Raw genomic sequence first — 21,732 nt, 5'->3', positions numbered from 1 at the left:
GATTATTATGATTTAGTTTGATCTAAACGCACCACTAAGGCACTGCTGTGGGTCAGTAAAATAACCACTGTGAGTGATACTGAGGAGCAGGTTTCTGGAGGGTTTTGGCAGTCCTCAGAGCATAAAAATAAAAGTGAGCTGATGTGAATGTGAGCTGCAGAGTCTGATCTCCAACTGCTGTCTGTAATGATCAGGCTGTAATTAGCAGCTGGCGTTGAGGAGAGATGCTCAGGTGTCATCAGGTGGAGTTTGATGCTCGTGTTGCCGATCCTCAGATGATTTACCTGTTTGCTTTGCTCCTGGATGACGTCTAGTCTTAAATGTGTCTTTATAGCTGAGCTGTGTGTGCATTACTCTCCTCAATATAATCTTATCAAATGATCTCATGCCTAAAGGAAAAACACGATTATTTATCTGGTTTTCAGGAGAAACTCTCTTCATTTTGACTCAGTATTTCTGAACACAACACTATATTTACTGCTGGTCTAGAAAACTAGTTAAGAGTTCAGAGATATCTGGACTAGAAACAAGACAAAACTCAAACTAATAAAAGGGTTTTTTAGCAGTGTGTGTGCGTGCGTGCGTGTGTGTGTGTAGTTAGTTTCTCCTGCGTCTCCTCTGTTCTTCAGGTGTTGTGATTGTGTTTTTCACACACTCTCAGACTCCTGAACACCAGCTGAGTCTCAGTAAAGGCTCGTCCTCTGAGTCTCCTGTGCTGCGGAGAAACGTGGACACACACACACACACACACACACAAACACACACACACACACACACACACACACACACACACACACACACACACACACACACACACACACACACACACACACACACACACAGTAAGAATCTGTACACGGATGCCATCTGGTTTGTCTATTCCTCATTACTAGACCTGTGAAAACACACACACACATACAAACACATGCACAAACATGCACACACACACACATACACAAAAACACACACTTACTCGTACACATGGTTTGCCAGGACTCATACTTGTAATGTATTTTATACTGTAAAGCACTTATTATATGGTCCTCCTCAACCCTACCCCCAAACTCAACCCTCAATCTGCACTTTCACATCCTCACAGTCCTTCATTCTGCATCATTTATCAGCTCTTTTCCTCATGGGGACCAAACAAATGAACACACAAGATTAAAATTTACTGGTATTACTGTACTTGTGGAAACATTTGGTCCATATAATGTATGGAATACACACACACACACACACACACACACACACACACACACACACACACACACACACACATACACACACACAGCCTCTCAGTGCTGGTCTGGACGTTAATGAAGCAGAGTGTGTGTCCACAATCTCTTCTCTGCGGTCAGAAAGCGGAGCATCTGTTCTCATCAGACGACCTGTGACTCTCTGTTAAATCACATTATACTCCACGTTAGAGGACACACACACACACACACACACACACACACACACAGCTACATCCAGATAAATGGGGCTCATTTACACACTATACGGTATGTATAGTCCTGTATATACGCTAGTGTAGATTATATTCTATCCTGTAATCCTCTGGTTTGACAGACTTATAGACAACAGGAGGGTTTAAAGCATTACAGCGGACACTTTATCGTATTTAAAATGCTAAATGTGTATATCTATAACTCATTTAGTCAGTTTTATTTGATGCACAGTGTTGTTAGCATGTGTTTTGCGCTGAACTGAACTGAGATCTGCTGTAGTTTAATTAACTCGGGTCTGTAAACAGAAGCGCTGTGTCTTTAAATCACTGAAGGCCTTCTCTGTCCGGCTCTTCATTACAGACCGGCCGTATATCCAGAAACTCCATCATAAAGCAGAGTTTTACTGCCGCTGGAGATTAATAATCCACTCTGACTGACACGTGTGTGTGTGTGTGTGTGTTTGTGGTGGGGGATTGTGTGCAAATGTCAAGTGTGTCGCGAATAAAAGCATCTGCTGTTTTCTGGAGAGGTCACGAAAACACGTCCTAAAGGTCACCGGCGTCCTGCTTTAAACATTTTATTCCTGAAGCCCATAAATGTGTTTCATTCCCAAATTAATGATGTCTGTCAGACTGACGGCTCAGTTTAACACAACAGCGCTGACTTTACTGTCAGATCAGCAACACCTCAGAATAAAGGGCTTTCACATTATACCACACAACAGAAATATCACTGCATATTGGGTGTGTTTAGATTCATGTTTTTATTTATAAGCTGTTTATTTCTGCTTTTGAGTTGCATTATGGGATCTTGATCTGTCCTCAAGCCACTCTTAACCTTTAAAAACCGAGTTTTAAAGTCCCCATGAAATCAGAACTGACCATGCTGATTTTGTGAGCTCACATTGACTAGTTTTGTGCTCAACAGTTCATCTGTGCATGTCTTTAAGAACAGAAACATTAGTTTGCTCTTGTAATCTTTCATTGAAATCTGAAAATGCACTTCCTGTTTGTTTTCAGTTAAATTCTCAGATTAGGTCTGTCTGAGGTATTGGGCGTGGCTAACATACTTAACCACGCCCCTCCAGCTGTCAGTGCTATGACAACAAACAGAAATGGAGAGGAGGAGGAGTCTGGTTGTAATAACTCTCCCCAAACCCTTTTCCCCATCTTTCTGAATGAAACGCCTACTTTACTACATCCAATCAGCTTGCATTAGATGAAAACAAGCCACGCCCACTGTTTTCTCATTTAATAATCTGTTTCTGTAGGAACTGCGGCCCAACATGGGGAAAAATGGTCAAAGCTTCTGGTTCATGCGGACTTCACCTATTAGACAATCTGGAATCTGAGTCCTTTTAATATCAAAAGACTGAGTAAATCACCTTTACAGCTAAACACATGTTACTAATCAATAGTTTTGATATATTTACAACAGAAAATGTACAAAATGTCTTCATGGAACATGACGTGTGTGTCTCTGTGTGTGCACCTTATATTCTTTACCAAATGTCCCCACAAGTATAGCAATACACACAGTATACATACACATACTTACTAGATGCGTGTGTATCTGTCTCTGTGTGTGTGTCTGTAAGTGTGTCTGTGTACAGGAATAACACAGGTTATCAGTGTGTAGTTTGACCTGTGTGTATGTTTTCCGGCTGTAATGCAGTGCTCTGCTGGCTGTAATTGGATAATGTTTAATGGTTATCAGCGTCTCCGTCTCTACTGTCTCTCTAACCCAGTAAACACACAGTAATCTGATCCAGAGTCAGTCTCTGTTTCTGCATCTCTGACAGGATCCAGACTCATAATGGGGTCAGAGACTCTGCAGTATATTGTCAAACAGTGACAGTCTCTATGTGCACTATGTGTGTGCATACTAGGATACATATTGAGTCTAACTTGATACATGAAAATAAAACTGACATGCAAATTTATATATATATATATATATAATTAACTAATTAACTAAATAACAAAACAAAAAAACAGCTAAATTATAATTAGACCGTCAGAAGCTGAAGAATAGGTAATTAGTAAATATTATACTATAGTAAAATGTATAACATAACTCTCTGTTAATGAAGCATACTATAGTGTTAACCATAGTGAACTGATAAACTGTAGTAAATAATGTAGAGTATACTGTAGTTTACACTACAGTAAACTGGTGTGTTGTAACATAAAATACCCTATAGTTGTAGAGAACTACAGTATTGGGTTATTTGTTTATATTACTGTAGTTGTTGTGTTACCATAGCAACTGTACAATTACCACAACAGATCAATTACTGCAGTTGTCGTGTTACCATAGCAATGATAGAATCACCACTACAGATCAGTTACTATAGTTGTTGTGTTACCATAGCAACTGTAGAATGACCACAACAGATCAATCACTGTAGTTGTGTTACCATAGCAACTGTAGAATCACCACAACAGATCAATTACTGTCGTTGTTGCGTTACTATAGCAACTGTAGAATCACCACAACAGATCAATTGCTATAGTTGTTCTGTTACCATAGCAACTATAGAATCACCACAACAGATCAGTTACTGTAGTTGTTCTGTTGCCATAGAAACTTGAATCACAACAACAGATAAATTACTACAGTTGTTGCGTTACCATAGCAACTGTAGCATCACCACAACAGATTAACTCAAGGTCTTGGCTACAGTATTTTCTATAAATGACTACAGTATTTCTTCATGTAATGTATATGCTCTTGTAGGGCTCAGCCTGATCAAGAGCAGAGAGCACACTCAATAGTGAGCGAGTGTTCTGTGTTCTCTGCCAATACATCAGTTTTAGCAGCTAATGCAGTTTATGAGGCTGACGATGAGAACACAGACCAGTTTAAGTCAATTAGCTAAGAGGACAGAGCTGGCTTAAATCAGAGCGCAGAAGAGCTTAGTCAGGACCAGCAGAGACACAGACTTCATATAAAACCTGTTCATCTGTCCGTCAGACACACAGCAGTGCTGAATCACTCCAGTGGAAGAGTAAGTAGTACACTGCAAAAAATGCTGTTCTTACTGAGAGTTTTGTCTTGTTTGTATTCTGAATATCTACAAACTCTTAAATCAGTCAACATCTTCAAGACAAGCACAAAATATAGTCTCGTTTTCAGAAATAATGAGTCAAATGAGGCAAGATTAAGATTAAAACAAGCAATATAATCTGCCAATGGGGAAGTGGAATAATCTTGCTTTTTGTTATTATTTCACATACATTATTCTCTATGTAGATAATTCTGGGGCAGTTTTTTAAATGTCCATTGTCCAAGATAAATAAAGAATTACATAATAATAATAATGTTTATAAACGGGTACTGGATGCTTTCATTAAATTGGTTTATCAATAATTTCATTTGGTTGTTTAAAATTTGTGAGCTATTTATTTACCATTCATTCATTCATTTTCCTTAGCTTAGTCCTTTTATTAATCAGGGGTCGCCACAGCGGAATGAACTGCCAACTATTCCAGCATATGTTTTACGCAGTGGATGCCCTTCCAGCTGCAAACCAGTACTGGGAAACACCCATACACACTCTTTCACACACACACACACACACACGCACACACACACACACGCACGCATGCACGCACGCTCGCACACACGCACGCACGCACGCACGCACACACACACACACACACACACTCATACACTATGGCCAGTTTAGTTGATCAGTTCCCCTATAGTGCATGTGTTTGGACTGTGGGGGAAACCAGAGCACCCGGAGGAAACCCACACCAACACGGGGAGAACATGCAAACTCCACACAGAAACACCAACTGACCCAGCCGGGACTCGGACCAGCGACCTTCTTGCTGTGAGGCCACAGTGCTAACCACTGAGCCACTATGTCGCCTCATTGATTTATTTGTTTATTAATTAGTTTATTCATTTTATTTATTTGTGTTTATTCATTGATCCATCTATTTTGTTTTGTATTAATTTGTTTATTTATTCATTCATTTGTGTTTGTTTACTTTTGTTTGTTCGTTTATTTATATATGCACTTATTTACTTTTATGTGTTTGTTCATTCGTTTATTTCTTTATTCACTTTTGTTTGTTTATTTGTTTGTTTATTCATTCATTTATTTACATATATATTTGTCTATCTTTGCTTCTTGTCTGAGATAAAGCTGTGGGTTTTTAATATGAGTGTAGCGCCAGCTAGTGGAAAATATCAGAAATTACATGACGTCAGATGTAAATAAAGCTGATGTAAACTAACTGTATTAAATAACTGCATTCTCAGTACACACACACACACACACACACACACAAACCCCTCTGGTTTACCACTGTTCTTCAAATCAGTGGATATTAGAGGGGGGATTACTGAATAATCCACATATTTAGACGCAGATGTGCTTCGTGTACAGTAATGTCTCTGTGTTTTACCAGAGTAACTTTGCTGTGGTTCTACTGGGATTTACAATGTAAACCTCACATAAACACCAGCAGTGCTTCTTTTAATGAGTATTTTTTCCGTTTTCCGTTTCTGTAATTCAGATAATATAGATCTGTAATACAGATCAGTCTATATCCGCCCACAGAGCTTAATGAAGGCACTTTTTGTCTTTAGAGGTTTAATTTAACTGAAATAATATTCTGAAATCGTTTTTAAACGCTGTGACACTTTTAACAAATCTCCATGTGTGTATATAAAGCTACATGTACATGTATCACTGTCCGAATTAAATCTCAATCTGATAAATTCATTATACAGTAAATGACACAGTTACTGTCTCCTCAACAACATTCGGTCCGCGCGGTGCATGCTGGGACTGCGGGTCCTCCAGGCGCTGGTAAAGTCTAGATGGGATACAGCTGCGGATAGTCACATCTATATAGCCTCATTTTTGTGATGCTGTCCAACATCATTAATATTTGTACATTATTGTGAGGGCTGGGTTTAAAGTTGGGGTAGGGTTAGACGTTAATGAACTACAATTTAATGGGTAATATAATAACTAATATAAATAATACTCAATAAAATTACTGTTTTTACATTACTGTGATGGCTGGGGTACATATTAATAAAATATAAGTAATGGATAATTTAATAAATAATATTAATAAGTCTGTTAACTTCCGGCCGCAGCTGTATCCCTTCTAGCAACAACCGCAGGCGCGCCTCCATCTTTAAACCCCAGAGAAGCGCTTCCGCTCCGCACCGAACACACAGATCCCGGTTTCACCGAAACATCATGACGGATTAACGGCAGGTCAGCGCTCCAACACCAGCAGAGCAGAGTCCCGGAGCCCCGAGCAGCGTCCAGCCCGCCGGCGGCTTCATTCTCGCGCTGACACACACGCAAACACGGCCGCAGCTTTTGTCCGCGCCGCTTTTGTCCGCCGTTTGTCCGGTTCCTGCCCGGTTTCTGTCTCCCGGAGCCCGGAGATGACCGGAGGAAGATGTCGGTGTCGGGACTGAAGGCCGAGCTCAAGTTTCTGGAGTCCATTTTCGACCCACATCACGAGCGCTTCAGGATCATCGACTGGAAACCGGACGAGCTGAGCTGCCAGTTTAACGTTACCGGAGAACAGCTGCTCATCATACACTGCAACATCACGGTACACACTGTATACACACACACACACACACACCGTACACAGTAAACACCCTAAAAACACACTCTGAACAAACAAACATAGATACACACTGAGAACGCAAACACACTAGACAATATACAAACCTCATACACTCTGAAAACACACTCCGAACACATCATAAACACACACAGCACACCATATATACTGATCACACATTCAAACACACACACTGTACAGTAAACCCCGAAAACACACATTGCACGCACACACACACACACACCTTACACACTGAAACCACACTGTGTATACACAGTGTACAAATACACATGGACTGCACACACTCTGAACACACACACTGATGATATATACACTGTACAGGCAACACACACGCATACAATACACAGTTAAGACACTGAACACACACACACACACACACACACACACACACACACACACACACACACACTCTCGCACCTTACACAGTAAACACACCCTGTTCACACTGAACAAACACTCTCACACAACATACAAACTGGACACACATACTGTAAACAACACACACACACTCTCTCTCTCTGATCACAAAACATACCATACACACTGATCACACATACACTATACAAGCAATACACTAAACAAACCTACACACACACCTAACACACAGTAAACGCACTGTACACAATAAACACTGAAAACACACACACAGTAAACATACACTGATTACACACAACATACTTATAAAGTATTCACACATGATATACTTATAAAGATGACACATTGCGTGCGTGCGTGCGTGTGTGTGTGTGTGTGTGTGTGTGTGTGCGCGTGTGTGTGTGTGTGTGTGTTTTATGTAAGTTCCTGCAGGTGTTGTTTTAGAGCTGTTAAATGTAGGAATGTTGATATGAACACGCTGTCAGTCAAATATTCACACACACACACACACACACACACACACACACACACACACACACACACACACACACACACACACACACACACACACACACCTCTTATCACTGCTATTGTCCACATTTACAGTCAGCAAAACTCTGACGCATTAAGGGGTTTGGATTATTTGGATAGTGCATGAAATTGTTAATGTTATGGTTTCTTGATGGTTTTATTTGACTGAATATGTAATAATAATAATAATAATGAACTATTTAAATAAAGTAAAATAAATCTTTCAGGGCTTGAGCTGTTCTCAGTTTCCAGCATCGCTGTGCATTATGGGTAATGCTGTGATCTTGCTCTTTCAGGAGTCGTACCCGTCGACGCCGCCCATATGGTTTGTGGATTCGGATGATCCGAGTCTGACTGGAGTTCTGGAGCGTCTGGAGGACGTCAGGAGGGGAAGCACACTGGTAAATCACTGTACTTTTACCACAGCATGCTTACTGTAGCATCTTTAACCTTTTAAACGGTGTTCTAACCACACGCGACGCTGCGATACACAACTAAATACAATCAAATCCTGAGCATCTACTAAATGCTGACTTACTGTTTTAGGAACGTTGTGTATATCCAATAAATGATTAAGAAACAATCATGATTGATTTTGAATATTTACTGCAAGTGTTACCCTGAATATAGCCAATGCTGCTGAAATTAAAACATAAATAAATAAATAAATAAATAAATAAAGGGTTTCACATAGGTTGAAGATTTGAACGTTAGAACTGTCTCTAGAATAATTTGCTATTCAGAAGGATAAAAATCTCAATAAATGATGAGGGAATGATCAGTTTTAAGGTGCTGTCTGTAAGTTTTTGACTTTTCTGCATCATCAAAACACCATGATATGTGTGCAGATATTCAGAAACATGCTCAGTGAACATTCTTGTTTATCTGAAAAACAATGCTGAAGTCAGATATTCTGCTTTGAATATGTGCGTTACGTGCCGAAACACTATCTTTGGTCATTTTACCCGCCCACTGCCTGTTTAGCCAATTATATTCAGCACCCGGGTTGCCAGATGGTGGAAAACAACGTATTTCATTCAGCTCCGAAAGCATGCGCCCGTGACCGAAATGGGACCTCCGATGAACAGTCGCAGACTCTGAAATGAGACGCAGATTCAGAGTTCCACATGAGGTTATTAATTAGCAAATAATATAAATATTACAGACGTAAACATTAGGTGAGCAGGTTATATTGTAACCCTGTGTCATAACAACACACTACATGACGAGATTTGCAGTGATGAGCAATTTGGCTGTTTGCACCAGACGAAACTCCACAGAAATGTAAATACAGCCATTCAGAAGCACAGAATATGCACTCAGTCATGAAATGGTGATGTTTATAATCTAATGAATACATCTTAAACCTCTTTAACACTATTAAATGTAGATGCTGAATCACTCATGTGTGTTGGTTTGCATTATTTCACAGTTCTAAAGTTTAATTTCAGATGGTTTATTGTATTGTCCAGATCTGAGCTGAACTATCTGCTGCTGCTTTCAGTATATGGCAATAAATGTGATGTAAAATGCCATTCAGACTCACATTATTAGCATTTAACACTGAATAAAGCACATGAGCTGTACCTGAGATGATCACTCTTTATCCGGTTGTTCACCTGTGAGAAATAGAAGCCGTTTCTAATATATCAATTCGAGGAGTTGATTAGGACAAAACTCATATTAACATGGAAATTATTCCTCCCATTGGGTGTGGTTGCTAGAACACAACTTAAGTCAGACTTGCTCCTCAATCTGGCAACCTGTGCTTGCGTTTGTTTTGATCTAGGAGTACAATACCTAGTTCAATCACAGGGTGTCAAATTTGCATACTGCACCTTTAAATTAGTTCTTTAAGTAGAACACAATATAAATGCTGAATATGTCATGCCTGTTTTAAAACATGACATTGCTTAAAATGATTATTATAGTTAAAAACACAATACAAGGAAGGAAATCATGTTAAAGTATTACAATTTCAAACAGAAACAATAATGATATTAATATGGATAAATGAAATAAAATACAGTAAATATATAGTGTTCTCAGCCTATCTTGAAGCTCTTGAACCCCTCTGCCCATTCTATCTCATACATTGTGATTTAACCATTATTTTAATTTAAATAAATGATGTGTTGTAAATGCTCATCTATGATTCTTTCTAACATGGTTATTATATCAAAATTACTAAAGAGTTCTGAGTATTTCTACAAAGAACTACCATAGTGGTCCACATGACTGCATGCATTTCAGTGTCTGCTACTCTTCTCTGTGACTTTAAATATGTATGCCTCTGTTGCCTTGCAACTTCTTGTTGGCAAAAGCATAACTTTGCTTCATATGTGTCTTTCAAACAGCATATTCAGTGCCTCAAAAAGCCCATATTTACTAACTATATGTAACTATACATTTATAGGCTGTTTTACTGAAAGGGTGATGATGACTTAATTAAACATGACCACAGATATTCAAAGCTTAAGAATAGTATCTCAATAGAAGCTTTGAATATAAATATGACCATCTTGTATTAGAACAGTCAGAGTGACCGCGATGGTAACTCTAATAGTTATGGGATTCTGGTAGTCCCAGTGTAAAAGAGAGCAAATGCTAGATCAGACAGCTGAAGTATTTCAAACGCTGAGATGAGTCAGGAGTCTGAGTTGACTCAGTAGTGCACACTCAGATTACATGATCACGCTGTGAATGTTGTGTAACGCTTGACTTCATTACAGCGTCGCTAGGCTGGTCATTACTGATTACTGCTGTTTGAAGCATCGTGATTACAACATCTGCTCTATTCTAAACCACCGCACCATCTTTAGATTATACACACACACACACACACACACACACACACACACACACACACATGCTGAATATTACTGTATTATTAACACACAGAGAGCTGAAGAATGACTTAAAGTGTCCTGTTATATTCACTTTCACATCTGAAAGGTCTGCAAAGCTCAATGTGCAGGTGAGTGGAGTTCTGTTCTCACTAAGAAAAGAATCATTCTGAACTGAATCGAGTCACTGGAGAATCAATCGAGTTACTGTAGCATCAAGAAAACCAATGAAGTCGCCGGAGGATCAAGTGAGTTAACCGAGGATAAATCGAGCCTCCGGAGGTTCAATCGAGCCGCCGGAGGATCAATCGAGGTGCCAGTGGATCAATCGAGGTGCCAGTGGATCAATCGAGGTGCCAGAGGATTAATCGAGTTGCCAGAGGATCAATTATGTCACTGGAGAATCAATTGAATCACCGGAGAATCAATCGAATCACCGGAGAATCAAGTGAATCAATCGGATCACCGGAGAATCAAAAAAATTAATCGAGTCACTGGAGAATCAAAAGAATCAATCAAGTCACCGAAGAAACAAAAGAGTCAATCGAGTCACCGGAGAATTAAAAAAATTTATCGTGCCACTTGAGAATCAAAAAAGTCAATAGAGTAACTAGTGAATCAGTCGAGTCACTGGAGAATCACAAGAATCAATAGAGGCACCGGAGAATCACGAAAATTAATCGAGTCACCGGAGAATCAATCGAGTCACTGGAGAGATCAAGAAAATCAATTGAGTCATGAGAGAATCTCAAGAATCAATAGAGGCACCGGAGAATCACGAAAATTAATCGAGTCACTGGAGAATCGGACAAGTCACTGGAGAATGAAGAGAATCAATCGAGTCACCAGAGAATTAAGAAAGTCAATCGAGTCACCGGAGAATCAAAAGAATCAGTAGAATTACTGGGGAATCAAAAGAGTCAATCGAGTCACCGGAGAATCTGTCAAGTCACTGCAGAGATCAAGAAAATCAATTGAGTCATCAGAGAATCAAGAGAATCAATCGAGTCACTGGAGAATCAAGAAAATCAATCGAGTCACCAGAGATTCAAGAGAATCAATCGAATCACTGGAGAATCAAGAGAATAAATTGAGTCACCAGAAAATAAAGAAAATCAATTGAGTCACCAGAGAATCAATCAAGTCACTGGAGACTCAATCGAGTTAATCGAGTCACCAGAGAATCTATTGAGTCACTGGAGAGATCAAGAAAATCAGTCGAGTCACCGGAGAATCACAAGAATCAATCAAGTCACCAGAGAATCAATCGAGTCATCACAGAATCTTTCGAGTCTTTGGAGAATCAAAAGAATCCGGTGACTCGGTTTATGATTCACAGGTCACTTGATTGATTCTCTTTAATCTCCAGTGAATTGACTCCTCTGTGATCATCAGTAAATCATGAATTGAATCATTGGTGAATCGGGAATCGTATATAAATGGAGTCATTTGTTTTGATCTTGGTTTAGTGTAAACCTGCTGTCGGAGAATTACAAAGCTAATTTAGGCAAATGTCTGCTAATATGGCAGAGCTGGGACACTTTAAAGGGATAGATCTAAACGTTGTATATAAAATAGTGCTGTAAAACTCCAGTCTGTCACATGACCCTTTAGAAATCTTACTGTTGAATTGTAGTTATGTGTGTGTGTGTGTGTGTGTGTGTGTGTGTGTGTGTGTGTGTGTTTTGAGGGAGCGTCAGGGCTGTTGATTGGACTGCTCTCTTCATTCTCAGTCTGGTTTTCATTACACACACACACACACACACACACACACACACACACACACACACACACGTGAAATGTGATCTGCTTCTGTTGTGGTTTAGTGACTGAACACAAACACACACACACGACTGAAAGAGGATCAGGCTGATCTTTATCACTGAAACAACAGATCTGGAGCACAAATGACCCATAATGTCCTGCTAATCTCACACACACGTCACCATATCCGGACACACACACACACACACACACACACACACACTAGCGCACTCGTCTTAATTACTTGTCAGATTTGTAAAATAGTTTTAATAATAATAATATTTTTGCCTTCTGCTGTATGCTAGTGCGGCTTCATCACACTGACTGTGACCTCACGAGTGTGTGTGTGTGTGTGTGTGTGTGTGTAGCTCCTGCAGCAGCTGAAGAGGCTGATCTGTGACCTGTGTCGCCTCTATAATCTCCCTCAGCATCCGGATGTGGAGATGCTGGACCAGCCGCTGCCTTCAGGACATCATACACACGACAGAAAGGTCAGCATTATTCACACACTGCTGCAGGACACACAACACACACTGAGCGTACGGTGTGTGTGTTCACGGTGTGTTAAACTATGATCGTGCACTGATACTGAGGTCTACGTGACCAGTGGAACTGCATGATCATGGTTTAATTAGCCAAAAGCTGAAGACAGACACACACTCTGCTTATGAGCGTGCTCAGTGTGTGTTCTGACTTGGATTGCACCAGTCATAACAACACTGCTGTTGTTTAACGTGTGTGTGTGTGTGTGTTATCCTGCAGCTCGGCACAACAGATGAGGTGACGTCAGAGGAGGAAGAGGAGGAGGACATGGGAGAGGTGTGAGTGTGAGAGTGTGTGTGTCTGTGTGCATGCATGTTTTTCTGTGTGTGTGTGTGTGTGTGCTAGTGCAAGTTTCTCTGTTTAACTGTGGATGGGTGTATGTTTCTCTTTGTGTGCATGTGTGTGCTCTTTACATGCGCTCATGCTTGTGTGTGTGCGCATTCACTCATGCTTATGTGTGTGTGTGTCAGCAGGACATTGATCTGGAGCACTATGAGATGAAGGAGGAGCCGGTGGAGGGGAAGAAGTCTGAGGATGATGGGATTGAGAAGGAGAATCTGGCCATCCTGGAGAAGATCCGCAAGACCCAGCGGCAGGACCACCTCAATGTAAGTGCGCATTCGGTAAGAGCCCTTTCCTTCTGTTCCTCTTCTGTTGTGTTCTGGGTCAGATGAGGGAAACTCGCTGATTGTGTGCAGTGAAGGTCAGAATCACTCGTGAAGTTCATTACTATTGATTTATCTGCACGCTGGCCTCATTCTGGCTAAATGTGTTGATGAAGGGTTTATTGTATATTTATTTATTTATTTATTGGATATGTATTTATTTATAAGTGTAATGTTGTCAGGGGATTAAATGCCATATGTTTGTTAGAGCTGCAGCATATATGGTCTCAGCATCGATATCACAGTGTGTGCATTCGCAATAGGCACATCACAGGATCTGCAATGTTGAGTTGGGGTTAAATAGTTTAGGATTATTCTATTATATAGCCATAGTTATATATTAACACGTCTTACATGAGTTTACATCACAGTTTAACCATAATGGAGTAAAAGTGTGTCATTTGCATGTATTTAAGGCCTAAGAGAGTTTAAAGCATTCAGACACGAGACGTTTTACCATCTGTAACATTAATAGAACATTATTTTACTGAATATTTAATTTGACAAGTCTTCAGTTTCTGTATCAGAGTACGATCTGATTTGGAGGTGTGTCTGAATCTGCTGTGATTGACCTGTGTTGTGTTGTGTTGTGTTGTTGTGTTGTGTTGTGTTGTTGCAGGGAGCTGTGTCTGGATCTGTTCAGGCGTCTGACCGCCTCATGAAGGAGCTGAGAGAAATCTACCGCTCTCAGAGCTATAAAAACGGTAAACTCCATTCAGCAGACTGTGCTGGAGCGACTCTGCTGCTGTTCTCTGATCAGTCTGTGTCCTCTGCTGTTCTCTGCTGTTTTCTGATCAGTCTGTGTCCTCTGCTGTTCTCTGCTGTTCTCTGATCAGTCTGTGTCCTCTGCTGTTCTCTGATCAGTCTGTGTCCTCTGCTGTTCTCTGCTGTTCTCTGATCAGTCTGTGTCCTCTGCTGTTCTCTGATCAGTCTGTGTCCTCTGCTGTTCTCTGATCAGTCTGTATCCTCTGCTGTTCTCTGATCAGTCTGTATCCTCTGCTGTTCTCTGATCAGTCTGTATCCTCTGCTTCAGGTATCTACTCAGTGGAGCTGCTCAATGACAGTCTGTATGAGTGGCACATCAAGCTGAGAACGTAAGTGTGTGTGTGTGTGTGTGTGTGTGTGTGTGTGTGTGTGTGTGTGTGTGCGCATGTGTGTTCACGACGACGACGACAATGATGGTGGTGTGTGTCTGTCTTGATCATGATGGTGTGTGTGGTTCTTGATTGTGAATATGTGTGTGTTTTATAATGGTGTGTGTGTGTCAGTGATGATGGTTGTGTGTGTCTTCATGAAAATGATGGTGTGTGTGTCTTCACAGTGCTGATTGTGTGTGTGTCTTGATGATGATGATGATGATTGTAATGTGTGTTCATTCATTCATTCACAACAACGATGATGGTGGTGTGCGTTTGTGTGTCTGATGGTGTGTGTATATGTGTGTGTTCATGATGGTGATGCTGTGTGCATGTCATCACAATGATGTTGGTGTGTATGTGTTCATGATGATGATGATGATGATGATGGTGTGTGTGTGTGTTCAGTGTGGATCCTGACAGTCCATTACACAGTGATCTGCAGGTGCTGAAGGAGAAGGAGGGAATGGACTACATCCTCCTCAACTTCTCCTATAAAGTGAGGTTCAGCTTTAGTTTAGTCATCAATATTTTAAGCAAAGTATTTTATTTATTTATTTATTTATTTATTTATATATGCCTCAAGTCTCTGATTTATTTTTTGTGTGTGTGTGTGTAAAACATAAATGTTTCATTATTTGATTGCATTATTAGTGTTTTTAAATCTCTGTTTATTTAGTTCTACTAATTATATTAGTTAATTGAAAAGCTCTTAGTTATTCTACAATAATCATAAATGTTTAGCACAGTGTGTGTGTTGTGTGTGTGTGTACAATCTAATATGTGTTTTTTTCCTGTCTTCAGGATAATTTCCCCTTCGATCCTCCATTTGTACGTGTGGTGTCTCCTGTTCTGTCTGGAGGGTAAGATTTGACTGTTTCAGATTTTTTTTAGATGTGTGTTTTATATGACTTTTACTAATTTATACGCAGAAGAATGCATCTATTATTATTATTATTATTATTATTATTATTATTATTATTATTATTATTCACTATTATTCAGTTCCTCCAGGATTTAGTGGAAAAAAAATTGTGACTAAAATGATTGTGACGAGTTTGTGCAAATTTGGCAGCCTTACTCTTATGTTTTACAGTGAATATACACACATTTACATACCTCAATTATTGTTCTTTTTTCTTTTGACCTGGAGAATCATTGATTCCTGTATTTTATATAAAGGAAACACTAAGAGAAACTAGACTTCACCCTGTGTGCGTGTGCGTGCGCGTGTGTGTGTGTGTGTGCGTGTGTGTGTGCGTGCGCGTCTGTGTGTGTGTCTGTTAATGTTATTGAGTCTGGAATGTTCTGAACTGATTGTTGTTGTTGTCAGGTATGTACTGGGAGGAGGAGCTCTGTGTATGGAACTACTTACTAAACAGGTCAGACAGAGCTTTACATGTGTGTGTTCTGTGTATCAATCATTGACTGCGTTCATTGACTCTTTGTCTCTCTGTCTGTCTGTCTGTCTGTCTGTGTGTGTGTGTGTGTATGTTCTCAGGGCTGGAGCAGTGCCTATTCCATAGAGTCTGTCATAATGCAGATCAACGCCACTTTAGTCAAAGGAAAAGCGAGAGTGCAGTTTGGAGCCAACAAGGTGAAAACAGAAACACACTTTCTGCTCTGAGGATGATGATGAGGATGATGATGATTGTGTTGTGAAGCAGGAGTTTAATTATAGTGTTTCTCTGTAACTGGACAGAATATACTAGAATAATAATTTGTCCTGGTGTTAAGATTGTCAATTAGAGTAAATACTGTATGTTTTTGAACCGTACTATAGTAAAGTGTATTATATAACTGGTCAACTGTAATAAACACTGTAGTATACTTTAGATTTCACATTCACTACCCTATAGTTGTGGAAAACTAGTATTTGGTCATTTGTTTATATTTCTGTGGTTGTTACCATAGCAACTGTAGAATCACCACAACAGATCAATTACTGTAGTTGTTTTGTTACCATAGCAACTGTAGAATCACCACAACAGATCAATTACTGTAGTTGTTGTGTTACCATAGCAACTGTAGAATCACCACAGCAGATCCATTACTGTAGTGTTGTGTTACCATACAAATGAACTCAGGTACTGTACTACAGTGTGGTAGAGTAAGCACTGTAGTGTTTGCTGTAGTGTTTGCTGTATTAGTGTGTTGGTGTGGGTTGTTGTGCATTAATAGTTTTGTGTGTGTGTTTTCAGACTCAGTACAATCTTGCCAGAGCACAGCAGTCGTATAATCACTGGTGCAAATCCATGAAAAGAACGGTGAGAAAATAATTAATCAGCATATTAATGTCTGGAAATGGAGAATCTGGACTTTATCATCAGCTGTCTCCAGTGTTATAGTGGAACACGGGCTTTAAAGACAGCATCAGTAGGAACTCATTCGTTTTGCGTGTGTGTGTGTGTGTGTGTGTGTGTGTGTGTGTGTGTGTTTTAGCTATTTTTAATGGCAAGACACTACCTTTAGGTTCAGTTGTCCAGCACTGAGCTGCATTGATTTGAAGGAATGTGTGTGTGTGTGTGTGTGTGTGTGCATGCACAAATGTGTGTGAGTCTGCACAACATGTGATGTGCTGTGTGTGTAAGGTTTATATGTGTGTGTGATAAGAGTGTATGCATGAGCATGTGTATGCAAGAGTGTACCTGTATGAGAGGGTTTGTGGTGCAATGTGCAAGAGTGTGTGAAAGTGTGTTCAGTCTCAGTAATACAGCATTGTGTGTGTGTGTGTGTGGTGTGTGTGTGTGTGATTTCTCCAGGCTGGTACACACCACCGAAAGAAGACGGCTAAATGCAGAGATGGACAGAGTTTCTCCTTCTCCTCTGCTTTCTCTCCTCTTTTTCTTCTGTCTCCATCATCTCTCCATCAGCTGTGCAGAGATCTGCCATGTTTCTACACACACACACACACACACACACACATAACCAGATCCAGCAACATCTGACTGCTTCTGTTCATTCCTGAGTCCTGAACATACACACACACACACACACACACAGACAGAGAGTCAGACTGAACTGCTGGAGTGTGTGTGGATGAACATCTCTCGTGTGTGTGTGTGTGTGTGTGTGTGTGTGTGTGTGTGTGTGTGTGTGTGTGTGTGTGTCAGAACATGCATCAGACTGCAGTGGTGAAGGTGTGTGTTCTGGGATCTGCAAGGAGACCCATAATGCCTTAAAGAGCAGGATTGTGACTGATCTGAGAGCAGCTCTTGTTCATGTGTTCTCCTTCATCCGTCAGCGTCTCCTGGACCCTATCGAGTGCACTTGTTGGGGCTGATCTGTGTTCTTCAGACAGGAGCCGTTTCTTCTTCTTGACGTTTGGACTTCAGAGATGAGGCGTCATCAAGCCGTTCTGCTGTGCTTCTGAATGAGAACACTGTGTGTGTGTGTGTGTTGAAGGCTGACTCCAGATCAGTTCCTCATTCACTCCTCTGCTGTGGGTTGATCAGCTGTGCTGTTAGCATGCTTCACTCTTACTGCAGTTCAGTTTCTTCTTCTTCAGTGTAATTTTGACAGACGTGTACAGAACTGTTTGTAAACTTGCATCCAAGTTTATGAATAAAGAATTTTAAGATATGCTGGAGTGTGTGTGTGTGTGTGTGTGTGTGTGTGTGTGTGTGTGTGTGTGTGTGTGTGTGTGTGTGTGGTGTGTGTTTGTTGTTGTATTTTTCATGCAGCTCGCACATTTAATTCCAGAATCCTGATGGAGGATCACCCACTGCTGGGAAAACATTTTAATTAAAGGAGAACTGGGCAATACTGGCTCAGTGGTTGGCACTGCCACTTCACAACAAGAAGGTAGCTGGTTCGAGCCCCGGCTGGGTCAGTTGGTGTTTCTGTGTGGAGTTTGCATGTTCTCCCCGTGTTGGTGTGGGTTTCCTCCGGGTGCTCCGGTTTCCCCCACAGTCCAACCAAATGCGCTATAGGGGAACTGATCAACTAAACTGGCCGTAGTGTGTGTATGGGTGTTTCCCAGTACTGGGTTGCAGCTGGAAGGTCATGCGCTGTGTAAAACATATGCTGGAATAGTTGGCGGTTCGTTCTGCTGTGATGACCCCTGATGAATAAAGGGACCAAGCTGAAGTCGCTTTAAAAGCAAATGAGATCCCAGCTCTCTTTTTAAAGGGGGTGGAGCTACAAACACCTGTGTGTCACCATAGCAGCAGATTCAAAGTCTAGAGGACTTCTGCTTCTCACTCAGGGCTGTTTATGTAAATGAGGGTGAGGTCATCACTTATGGGTGGGGCTTCCTTCTTCTAAACCCCTTATAAAGTGAGTTTTGCATAATATTACTTATTTACTGTATAAAACTTCAGTGCATTAGTAAGTGTGTGTTGTGTGTGTGTGTGTGTGTGTGTGTGTGTGTGTGTGTGTATTTATTATACTCAGTTCATGTTAGTAAATACACTGAGCAGTGGAGCATTATTGTAAAGTGTGATCATATTACTATAAACAACACGTTTATCTGTCAAATTGGTTTTATCTTCAGGTTTATCCACTGAAAATAATTATAAACACCATTGTAAAGTGTTTAGGTTGTTAATGATGAGAAGAGATGCTCAGTCAACTGGTGAGTAATAAAATCTTTCATGTTTATTTTTTACAGTGAACGGTTGCTTATTTCAAGTAATTAATTACGTTATTAAATTAATAAGAGATTGCTAAACTGACCCGAGTTGTGTGTGTGTGTGTGTATATGTATATATATATATATATATATATATATATATATATATATATGTATATATATATATATATGTATATGTGTGTGTGTGTGTGTTTGATAAGAAAGAGCAGAATCTGCGGTGTCTGATGATGACGAGTGTTTAATCTCCTGTGCTGGAGCTCAGTGTCCACCAGAGGGCAGCAGCACATCAGCATCACCACAGTGAGTCTCACACACACTGAGCTTCTCTTCTGCTCAGACTGATCTCAGTGCAGTGTTTACAGACAGTAAACAGCAGGCTTTTCTGTAAATTCTTGAATATCTTCAGTGTGTGTGCGCGTGCATGCAGCAGTCTCTGTGCTTCAGTAAATCCTCACCGGACACACACACACACACACACACACGCTGTGTCTCTGTGTGTTTGAATCCTCAGTATGGTGGTGTCTACATGTGTGTTTATGATGTGTGTCTGTTCATGATGCGTGTGTGTTTGTGTATTTATTATATGTGTGCTTATGATATATGTGTTCAGGATGTGTTTGTGTACTTGTGATGTCTGTTTATAATGTGTGTGCTCATGATGTGTATGTGTATTTATGGTGCGCGTGTGTGTGTGTGTTGTGTATCATGATGTGTGTGCACTCAAGATGTGCCTGTGTGTGTATGTGCGCACGTGTGTGTGTGTGTGTGTGTGTGTGTGTGTGTTTCTCTGTGTGTGTGTGTGTGTTTAGTGTTTATCTGACGCTCAGATCCACAGAGTCTGTAATACACCGATAGCAGACACTGATGGACACTGGCCCGACACACACACACACACACCACACACACACACACACACTCGTATTGGTAAATTGAATTTGTGTGTGTGAGCTGGAGTTGTGCTGTGGTCGAGCCGCTCTGTCTGTCCTCTCAGTGTCTGCTGTGCTGGAGATAAGAGAATATCAGATTAGGAATATTATGTAGATTCATGTCTGACAGGAGATCAACCTTCACTTATGTAGACTGTATATACACACATGTGTGTGCTCAGTGGTTAGCACTGTGGCCTCACAGTAAGAAGATCGCTGGTTCGAGTCCCGGCTGGGTCAGTTGGTGTTTCTGTGTGGAGTTCCCATAATGCAGTTCACCACCGCAAATAAACACAAAATACACTCACAATATGGAAACTGTTGATTATCAGAGATGCTTTTACCAGCGTGTTGTTAATGAACAGAAGCCCGTCCCCTCACTTAGATCAGTATAGATCTCCCTGTACTGTTTGTCTCTGGACAGTACTCAGTATTGGTATCCACTGATGACATGAGAATAAACTGTATTTGTTTGACACAAAGCCTGAATTATCCAGTATTTAATAATCAATAATGTTCATTCCTGCTGATCGGATCTCTCAGATGAGCGTCTTGTTCAGTGAAAACACGGGCTTCAGGCCACACCTTTCATTGTTTACAGTGTTCAATTGTTTAATCTTCCTCTGAGGATGGTGCAATTACACGTGTCAGAGTCGACAGTCAAAATGAAGGAGTGTTAAAGCGTCCTAAAACACAAATGAGCTTCAGCACACTCGACTGAGGTAAATCCCAATGAAAGATGGAGGAAAAGAACACAATCACTGCTATAAAAACAATAAAACAAATACAAACGGTAGATTCACTTATCATTTAGAGATATCTCTTAATATTTCCATTTAAAGGCCATATATTATGCAAACTCACATTATGTGGGGTTTAAAACCCAGTAGTGTGTGGTGTGTGTGTGTTGTCAGCAGTGTGTGAATATCTCCAGCAGTCTCTGATGCTGAACAGTAATGAATTGTGTTTATTATAATCAGACTTGATGCAGAAAACACTTTGATTGACATTCTTCCTTTGTACGTGTCATCAGAGGGGGAAAGCCCCGCCCACTAGTGCCCATCTCTCCATCTCATTAGCATAAACAGCAGCCCTGAGTGAGAAGCAGCCGTCTGTCCATTAGCCATTAGAGTGTTTGAATCTGCAGCTATGATGATGCATATGCATCTGTAGCTCCGCCCTCTTCTGAAAAGAGCACAATCTCATTTGCATTTAAGCGACAGTCACCAAACACCACAATTAGGATCAAAACCTGAGAGGGTCAG

The 21,732-nt window shown here is 40.5% G+C and overlaps 1 pseudogene; it reads left to right on the top strand.

Annotated features, from left to right (window-relative positions):
- The first annotated feature begins 6,593 nt into the window (after positions 1 to 6,593).
- LOC130245917 (ubiquitin-conjugating enzyme E2 Q2-like) lies at positions 6,594 to 18,026 on the top strand (annotated as a pseudogene).
- The last annotated feature ends 3,706 nt before the right edge of the window (positions 18,027 to 21,732 follow it).

The sequence above is a fragment of the Danio aesculapii genome, chromosome 18, assembly GCF_903798145.1.
Source record: "Danio aesculapii chromosome 18, fDanAes4.1, whole genome shotgun sequence".
Classification (NCBI taxonomy): Eukaryota; Metazoa; Chordata; class Actinopteri; order Cypriniformes; family Danionidae; genus Danio; species Danio aesculapii.
This window is presented reverse-complemented; position numbering and strand designations above follow the sequence as displayed.